Below are 9,865 nucleotides of genomic sequence, written 5' to 3' on the forward strand. Positions count from 1 at the left end.
GTGTGGTGATCTAACATAACCAGACTGCACAGATCGAAATCTCCCCCACGTAATTGTGTGCTTCGCTGGGCTGGCACTGGGGGTGGATTTAGCTCACCCGAGGCTCAGCTGGAGATGAGGGGCGGTTTTTGAGGAGCTTACACTCCGTCCTGGCACATCACCCCTCATTGATTGATCATCTCTTCTGCAGACTCTGAGAAGAGGTATGAAATTATCATTAAAGATGCCCCTCAGAAAGGCTCCAAGCCATTTTCTGATCAGACTTATTTGGACGAGCGAGGCAACCAGCGTCTCCCTTCACACTCCCTGGTCTAATTCTGCAGCCGATGGAGCTGGCAGGGGGTAAAGCAGGAAAACCGGTGCTGGGAACAAGGGCTGGGTAAGCCCAGGAGATCAGCACATACCAATGATTTGGCTTAATCTGATACAACCCAGCTCTCAGTTTTGATCACATCAGTGAGTTATTAAAAGCAGGAAAATTTTACATTTTCTGTCCAAAATAAAAATTGGATTGCTCATAGCGAAGAAGCATTGGGTTAAAAGCCCAGGAAAATTTGGGGCAGGCTAGAGTTATAAATGTACCTAACATACTTCCCGGGATCTATTTCACATGCAGCCTCATTCGCTTGCATCTTTTCTATTTTTAATTTTCTTTAATGGGTTTCAGCCGGGATATTTTTAAGAGCGTTTTTCTGTGTGGAACAGCTGCCATCGCCACGCTGGCAGCCCGGTTGCCATGGCTGATACACGGGGCTCGTGCCAGGATTTTGTTGGTCAACAAGCTGCTGTCAGCACTGTTGGGCAGCATGTTTCCATAGCTATCCGTGGAGAGGAGCATCTTCAGTTGACGTGAGGCTGAAACTCCTTTTTGAAGAACTCAGCCTAAATGCACTATCAGGTCTTCAGTCTTTAATGTGTCTATTAAGCACCCTAATAGCTGAAATCTCTGCAAATTAGCCAGAAAAGCAAGTACAACAATTTTTAACTCAGCACTGGTAGAGCACCTCATTTGTGTTAATCAAAAGGAGGTGATCAGCTTGAAGATGTCCCCTCTTAATTCATGGACTTCAAAAATAAGTTTCTTCAGATTCAGGTGCCTTGAGAACATCTGTTTTTAACTCATTTGAAGTAGTGAATTCCTCTCACTGGGCTTAATTAGGGACAGGTATTAAAACAAATCCAGGAAGAAGAACTTAGAAAAGTGGGTTTATTATGGAAGGACTGTAGGGGTTTTTAATTAATGCCAGAACAGCTGTCCTTAAACTGTTTCTCTCTTATGAGCAGATTATCGCAGTGAAGGCCAAGAGGCCATGGAAAACAAGGAGCAAGTTCTGTTCAGAGCTTCTGGTCCCCGTCTGCACCCCTGTCAGCAGAAACCATGGAGCATTCATCTGGTCCTCCCTTGGATTGCAGCATATTTCTGTTTTCTTACTATATAGACTCATCCCAGTTTGTTTCTGAGCGAATTGCTTTTTTGTTCACGTTGCATATTCCCCAAACAGTTGTATTAGTGGTGACAGCATGTCATTTTGATGGTGTTATGACAGTACGACGCCAAATTAGAATTAACATAACATTTCTTTTTTAAATCTTGTCTGGAAACATATTGTTCTCCTTTGCCAGAGCTTCTCTGTTTCTCTCACCCTTTACCATGGGTTCTGGGTTGCCTTTTCTGGTTTAAGTCTGTTGCTGCAAGCAGGCTGATATGCAGGATTTATGGGGGCATTTGAATGATCGTTCAGGTGATGAGATGATGGGAAAGAAAAACGAACCCGTTTGCCCAAGGCTGTCCAGAAGCCCCTGCTAGAGGAAAGCCCCAAGCCCACACTTCCCCGGCTATCATCCACTTTTATGCTTCACCTTGCTCAGATTTATTGAGTTTAGATTTATGAAGTTTGAGTTTCAAGATCCCCATTGATACTGCAGAATTATTTATATTTCTTCTACATTTCCTCCTACAACCTCAATTAAAAGTGGGACTCTGATGTCCCCAAAATTGTGAAGTCAGTCTTCAATTCAGAAAGCTTGTGAAGAGAGGAGGGGGACCAGGAGCTCTCTGTGTGCAAGAAGGGGATGAGCAGACGCTCTTACTTGTTGGAACATCCCGCTTTTCCAATGTGAGATCTGCGGGATGTTCGCTCAGGGATGGATTTAGTTTGGCTTGGGAATCCAAATTGTTTATTAAATAAGTTTGTTTGTTTGTTTGTTTGTTTATCTATTTATTTATTTTTTAGAAGAAACATAGAACAGTACTTGTTTCCCAAGGAAGAGATTTTTCTGTTAAAAGTGAACAATAGGGGAGCAGAAATCACCTCCAGACCCAGTGACATGTGACCCCTTAGTGATGAAGGGAGGATGGGAGTTGGGGTCCTGTGAAATTATGTGCAGTAAAGGTCCCCGACAGCCCCTCGATGGGGCTGGAACACCCGCTTTCCTCTCCAACAGCCTGTGGATGAGCACAGAGCCCATCTTCATCACCCTGGACAACTGCATCCCCTGCCCCTTTGCCCCCAGCCCCTTCCTCACTTCAAACCTTTGCTCAGGTTTTAGCTTCACCTATTTGCTTTCCCATCTCTCCTTCTCCTCCCTGACCTGACAAGTGCTCCTTTTAGCAGAGTATTAATTATCGTCACAGTGCTGGGACTGGTAATTATCCCTCCCTTGTGCTTTCTGGGCTTCCCAGCACGGTTTGCAATGAGGACAGGGTGAAACGACTCAGCTGGTAAAGGGGCTCGCGGTGTGCGTGTCTTGGAGCTGTGGTAATTGTCCTGTGCCAGAGAGGAGGGGATGGGGGGAAGAAGAAGGAAAATAATCTCTTTGGAGTCAATGGTGAATCAGAGAACTTGGCTTATAACCTTCAACCACGATTTTTTTTCCTCCAGTGGCTCCCAGAGTTTATAATGGAGAAGAAAAATAAGAGTAACCTTAGGACTTCTACCTGAAGATGGAGACACGTGGGACATCAGAGCCAGAGAGCATCGAGGTGGGAGCCCAAGGCACGGTGCTACAGGAAATGCAACAGCTTTCTGTCATGAATACGGAGAAAACAACCAACCAACCAAAACCACACTCTGGCCAAAACTGTGAATTTATCTTCAGTAAATATGGCAACACTTTGCTTGTGAAAATTGCCTTTCATTACAGCAGGGACAGGAAAGGAAGGTAAAAATGAAATAAGATGGGACTTTCTTCCCTTTATGACCTTTTTGTAAACCTTCTTATTTTCTTTCTTCCCCCCCCATTTCCTCCAGCAATGAGAAGTTTTATTACAATGTATGGTGGATTTGTCTAAGAATTTAGGGATCTCAAGCAAATCATAGCCCCGGTCTGGCAAGAACTGCTAGGAGATGATGTAAGAGACAGGGTGTGCTCTGAGCACCTTTTACGCAAAATAGAGAAGCCAAGTGTCAGAGGGAAAATGAAGAAACTTTCTTTGATACAGTGGAGCCAGTTGGGCTTTTGGAGTCTCAGCTGAGGAAGGTGATACTTTGCTCTTAGCTCTGCCACTGACTGCTTGTGTAACCTTGGTCAAATCTCTTGCCACTTTGAAGAGGGTGGAAGAAGATTCAGTGCAGCAGCACCACGGGTTGGGGCATCCTCGGGAAACAGGCTGACTCAGCAAAGACAGTCAAATATGATCCCGAATCACCATGTGCCTCAATTTCCCCATCTGTTAAATGAGGCTAAGAATTGCTTTCAGTTTTGTGTTGTCAGCACTGCACTGCCATGCAGAATCTAACAGAAAAAGCGGCTTCTCAATGAGGGCGAACAACACCCTGGAGCTGAGCAGCTCCCCTGGTCGGGCATCCCCCATCCAAGGTGGCTCTGCTGATTTTGGGCACGTGAACGTCCCTCCCGCACACCAGATAACGAACTGGCTCAGGAAACCGCATCCATCCTCCATCTCGTCTGAAGGCAGATTGCTCATGGGCGGAGGAAATCTCCTGGAGAGCGAACCTTGTCAGCAAAAATGCAAATATTTAGAGACAAAGTGTTCATTACAGCAGAACTTGATTTCAGGGTCAACTCTTTTTGCAGCAAATTGTTAGCCAGCTAAAATGTTTATTGTCACCACACTCTGGCAGTTTTGACAGTACCTATCAAGTTGAGCTTGACAATATCTGCATATTCCTTCTCCAGCTTTCCTTCACGCAGAGACGACAGAGATGCTGGAGGAAGAGATTTAAGACAGAAGCAAACAGTCAACAGATAACTAGAAATATCCCCCTTTTTTTTGTAAAAAAGCCAGGGTTGCTGTGAACCGGGGGAGCTGTTTAAGAAGGAAGGTGTAACACAGGCTGTTTGTAAGGTGGTGGTGGGGTGCACAGTGAAACATCCTGCTGGATTGTTTGGTTTTGATTTTCTTATTTTTCTTTTAGATGTAAAACTGCACACATGGAATAAACACAGACAGGCTCTGGCAGTGCATCAGCAGAAATCACAGCCTACAAAAGGATGGTATTTCCTTTGGTCTTTTTCTACACAAGCCTTGTGGCTTCCCAGGACCCACGGCAGGGAGCCACCCAGATCTCAGTGGAGTTCCTGTGATTTTTCTCCATTCCTGTTTATGTTCTTTTCAGCTCCAGGGTTGAATCTGTTCCGCTTAATGCCAGCACAGGACTGAGGGCAGTGGCACCTGGGCAGAGGCTCTGGCAAGCCCAGAGTCCAACAGGCGAAGCTCCCACGTCTTTGTACTGTGCTCTGAGAGCAGGGGGTGGAGGGAGCCAGGGCAGCTCTGCCTTGCCAGGGAAGCAGGGAATTCGGGGCAAAACAAGAACCAGGGTGGGGTGTTGATGAAAACACCAAGGAGTAGACAAGGCAGCTGCAACCACAAGGCCTGTTAAAAACACTTTGGGGCTCCCTCACAGCAGCTTCCAGCTCAAGGATGGATTAATTTTCCTCTGCTTTTTGCTCCTCTATGTCTTTACCTTTTCCCCCACTAACGCAGAGGGAAGGTGGGACAGTCTGGAGCTGCTGTGAATGGGTTTCCTTCCCTTGCTTGCTGGAGCTGAGCGAAGGCTGTTTCATCTCAACAGGCTGCTCCCAACACCCCTTAATTTGAGATCTCCTGCTTGCAGGAAGCAATGGAGTGAAGTGACCTTGCTGAATCCCAGCTGCTGCAGCTCCAGGAGAACAGGGAAGGAAAAGAAAAGAGGGGAGGAGGAACAGGCACTTTGCTGTCTCCCATTAAAGCCCCAAGAGGCTGAAGATGAGAGAGCGAAAGTTTCAAATTGCCAGAATGTAATTCTGAAAGTCATTTTCCAAGCACAGAGCTCTCCGCAATGTCACCTCTCATCTTCCAAGGTAGGGACTGAAGGGACAATAAAGCACAGAATATTCTGCAAAGACAGAAATGCTAATTCAAAGATGGAAGAGGTGCCAGTCCCCAAACAGGCTGCCTCACAGCCCTTCTGCCAGGAGATCTGCACAGTTGGATGTAGCTGTACAGAGGGATCAGTTCCAGCTCCTTTCCTGAGCCGTATCCAACCTGGATGAGTGATCTGGCGCGGCTAAGCATGGCTTACCCAGGTCCTCCTAAGAGTAAGGATCTAAAAAAAAAAAAAGCCCACCTATTCAACTCCTGACTTTCAATTCAATCCAGTGATGATTATAATGCTTATTACTATCATTATTTTCTTAGCCCTGCCTGAGACCAGCAGAAGACCATGATGGGAGCACAGAATAAGAGGGGCACTTCAATATTCACACACCCCCTGCCCCAGCCCAGCAAATCTGTTCCTCCCTGCTTCCCCTTCCAGGCCTCTGCCTTCAAAGAAATCTGGATTAAGGAGTTAGATATATTCAACAAAGTTCAGCCCGAGATCTTGTACCAAAGAGTGAATTAGCCTCTTGTTTTGCATTCTTTGCCAACCTTTATTCCAACTGCATCCCCCTTATGTTCATAAAATAAAAAATTACCCAAATATACAGGCATGCCCTGCTGAGATAAATTGCATTCAACTCTCCTTCAGTTAATATCAGCTTTGTTCAGGGCTCTTTATTATGGATGCCACCTGTCCCTCCAAGCACAGGCTTTTCCCCTTTCCCAAATTACTGGAGCTGAGGCTTGGGTGGGCTTGCCCTCTCTCCGCAAATGCATTTGTTTACCCACCCAGGTCAGGGTGCTGAGCTTTTACACTGACAATCAGGCTTTTTGACAGGAAATCCCTCCTCACTCCCACTTTCAGAAATGGCACTTTCCCCTCTGAAGGCCAGGGCTGACCCACAGAAGGAGCTGGCCTTGTTTTCATCTCAGGTAATGAGCAGAGCGCGGTGGGTGAGGCAACCTTGAGAAGGCACTTTGCCTTCCAAGCCAGTGGGGTAACAAAGTTCAGTGCTATCATACATAGTAATCATAATCCTGGTTAGTTTTCTATTATTATTATTATTATTATTATTATTATTATTATTATTATTATTATTATTATTATTATTATCTCCTGCTATTTCCCTGCTTTTCCATCTGGGAGGCCAGTGAGAGTGTTCCTTACTGGCCCATAGCCAGTTTTCTCCAGCTGGGATCAGTTCAGTCCAACGTTGCCATCTGTCCTTTGAGGCAGAGGGACATCCCATCCTCTTCCACTCCGGATCTCTTCCAGAAGCAATTCTCTCTTTTCCTTTCCCCCACACACCCTGGGTTTGTCCAAAGCACCCGATGAGCTGCCCGTGGCCATCATTAGCCTTGTGAATTTCAAACAGACTGGGACATGTAATGGAGTTCCCAGTTCCCTGCCAGTCCATGTTCCTCCTGTCGCCTGTGTGACCTGGAGGGACTGTCACTTCACAAGCAGAAACAGTGTCTTTTTGGGGTTAGTCTGATGTAGTGGAGGTGGATGAGGCTCCCTGGGGATGCTTGGCCTGGAAGTAAGGGGGGATTCTAGCCCATCCACCCCTCCACAGGGATCTGCATGTTGTCATTTAATCTCTGTCCTAATTAAAGGCAGAACTGAGGCACTGAGACCCCGACCGCTGGGGAGGAAGGATTCCCTTCCCATCTTCTCACCCCCTGCCCAGCCAGGAGGGATGGGGGGGAGGGAAACGTATCCCCGGGGCAGCGGGGACACACACACCAGAGCCATTGTGCGGGGCCCCCGCGGATTGGCCGCCGAGTGCGCTGCAGTGATTTTGCGCCGAGGTCCCATTGGCCGCCGCCGCCCATAAGTTTTTGCTCCGGACGGCAACTTTTCCCAGGGATGATGGAGTAAAACCTCGTAGCGGCTCCGCTTCCCTCCCGCCCGGCTCCCCCCACACCGCCCCGGGCCAAGGCAGCCACCGCCACCCGGCAAGGATGAAGCTCTGCGAGACTTTCCTCGGTTCGTAGCGGTTTGCCGGTGGATGGGGGGTTGTGAGTGTGTGTGGGAGGGGGTTCCTCAGTGCCTCCCCTCGTTTCTCCTCTAGAGCACTTTAGAAGCTTAACTCTGCCCACGCCACGCCTTGGCAGAGGGGCTTGGTCGGTCGGCCGGGGTGGGGGGTGAGATCGCGGACCCACAAACTATCCTGTTGTTTTAAGGTGTTTATTTTCCCCTGATTGCGTCGGGTAAAGTGGTTCCCCGAGGGCGTTTCAGAGCGCAGGTTTCCCGTGTTTGCGTTTAGCAAGTGAGGTGCTGCTCCCCTTCCCCCCAGCCCCTGGTTGTGAGTGCAGAGTGGGGGAATGTGCGGCCCCCGGTGTTGCTGCTCCGAGGCACCGAAGGGGCTTTGTCCCCGCTACCGCGGGTTTTGCCTGATTACAAAGGACGAGGAAGGAGAGAGAAAATCCTGTTTTCTGCCACTTCTGGTCACAGTTCTACTGGGAGCGGGGAAGAGCGTGGAGTTTGGGTTGCTTTTTCAATTTTGTTTTGTTTTGTTTTTTCAAATTGCTGGAAAATAAAAGAGCAAGGTGGGATATTATTAAATTAAAAGTTAATTCGCGCCTGTTCAGCTGAGTGTGTTCCAGTGTCTGCATTAACCGAGGCACGAAAGGAGAAAGTTTCGGGGATTATGCGAGATGCCTTTTTGCAAAAGATGGTGATTGCTCCAATTGTTGTTCTTCAGGGAAAAAACAACACAAAAAAAAAAAAAAAAGAGCTCGAGATTTGGGTTAGACAAAGGCATTGCCTCTGCGGGAAGGAACCGCCCAAATCGGGGAGAAGGGGTGAGCAAAGGGTTATTAAAAGTTTTTTGTGCCTGTGCGTGTTGTTCCATCTGCCAGGGGCCTGTAGTGGGCAGGTTTCTTCTCAACCCTTCAGCTGTTCCATATACAATATTAATGCTGGCCATTTCTATTCGGCATACAACAGCACTAATTGTAGTCTGAGGCATTAAGGCAGCCAGCCCATCTGCATAGAAGCTTTCAGAAAGAAACAAGGGGAAAAAAAATCTTTCACCCCCAGCTGGTAACCGGAGAAGTTGGTGCCAATTACAAATGCATAAAGTTTGAGATCTCATTTACTTTGAAACAGACTCAAGAACACAAAATTCAGCACAGCGGTTTTAATTTTGTATTTATACAAGGAAAACCAGGTTTATTTAAAAAAAAAATCTCAAACTTGAAATGTTTGGTCTGAAAACATGAGCATAGTAAGGTGTTAAAAAAACAATGCACGGGGGGCGGTATGAAGGGAATCTACTTTTTTACAATCATTTTGCTCCTGCAGTCGATACACACAGAGGGACCCTTGGAGAACCCGGTTCAACCACCGCTCTGAAAGTGAAAATACGTGAATATTTATTTTATCCCTCTGTGCTGTACGGCTCCTTTTGGGGAAGCCTCAGTTCTTTCAGACCTGTGAACACGCAATAATTATCTCCTCCCCGAAAACAGCTGTAAAGTGACTCTGTAAAGCTTGGGGGGGCGGGAATCGAAAAACGCTTTAAAAGTGTCAAATGTGTTGAAAAGCGGGAGCAGGCGGAGCTGTCCAGCGCCGTGGTGCTGACCCGTCGCCGCGCCCACGCGTGGCCTCGCGTCCCTCCGTGGGCTCCTCCAGCGTATTTTTTGGGGGGTTTTGCTGCTGGCCAGTCTGACTCGGAGGTCTTCGGCGGTGGGGAGGGATTTGAAGGCTGCGAGATGAAGATTTCTGTCGACTGCTGGAGTTGTGGGTGGTCATTAGGAGCTGCGGGTCAGGAGCTGCTTGTTCGCAATGTTTGGGGAGGCTTGGAGGGGAGGGGGAAGTTTGGGGAGTTTAGGAACAAAGAAAAGCCAAACACCCTCTCACAACATAGAGCTTAGTAGAATGGTATCAAAGTTGTGAGCTGCCTTAGGGCTTCTCGGTGCATTGTGTATTATTAAATGCAACAATGGCAATAATAAAACACTCAGAGGCGCAGGTATGTTTGCATATTTGTGTATGTTCATATACATGTAGTGTGGGTGGACACAAATTTATGTGGAAACACATGCAAGTAAATACAGTCCCCTCCTGCCTTCTAGCCCATCTATTGTGTTGTTGGTTTGGTTTTTTTCCCTCAAGTTTTAGCATTATGTCTCTAAATGAAATAGTGGCGGAGAGGACTAGGCAGCTTTGTGAGGGGAGAGGGAGCTGAATCCTCCTGTCTTTCCCTTTGATTCTATCGCGGGTGCAGAACAATGGAGATGCCGTGTAGCACCAGGCCTGCTGCCTGCAGATAAGAGTTTAATAGAATTTCTGAATGCCAAAGGTTTAGGATGTAAAATATCCCTGTCTTCGTGGTGTGTCCAAAGGAGATAGAAAATGGCTTTTCAGGAGTACTCTCTGCTGAATACCTCCTTTCTGTTAATGGTTTAGGAGCACACCAGGCTTGCAAGCTGTGGAAATGGGCATTGTAAGAATCTCCGAAGCAGCCCAAACAGTTTAAAATTAGTATTTCCGTCATCCTCTTCTCAATAAAATGCATGAAACGGCAAACTGAA

Source organism: Patagioenas fasciata, chromosome 16 (assembly GCF_037038585.1).
Source record: "Patagioenas fasciata isolate bPatFas1 chromosome 16, bPatFas1.hap1, whole genome shotgun sequence".
NCBI classification, from domain to species: Eukaryota; Metazoa; Chordata; class Aves; order Columbiformes; family Columbidae; genus Patagioenas; species Patagioenas fasciata.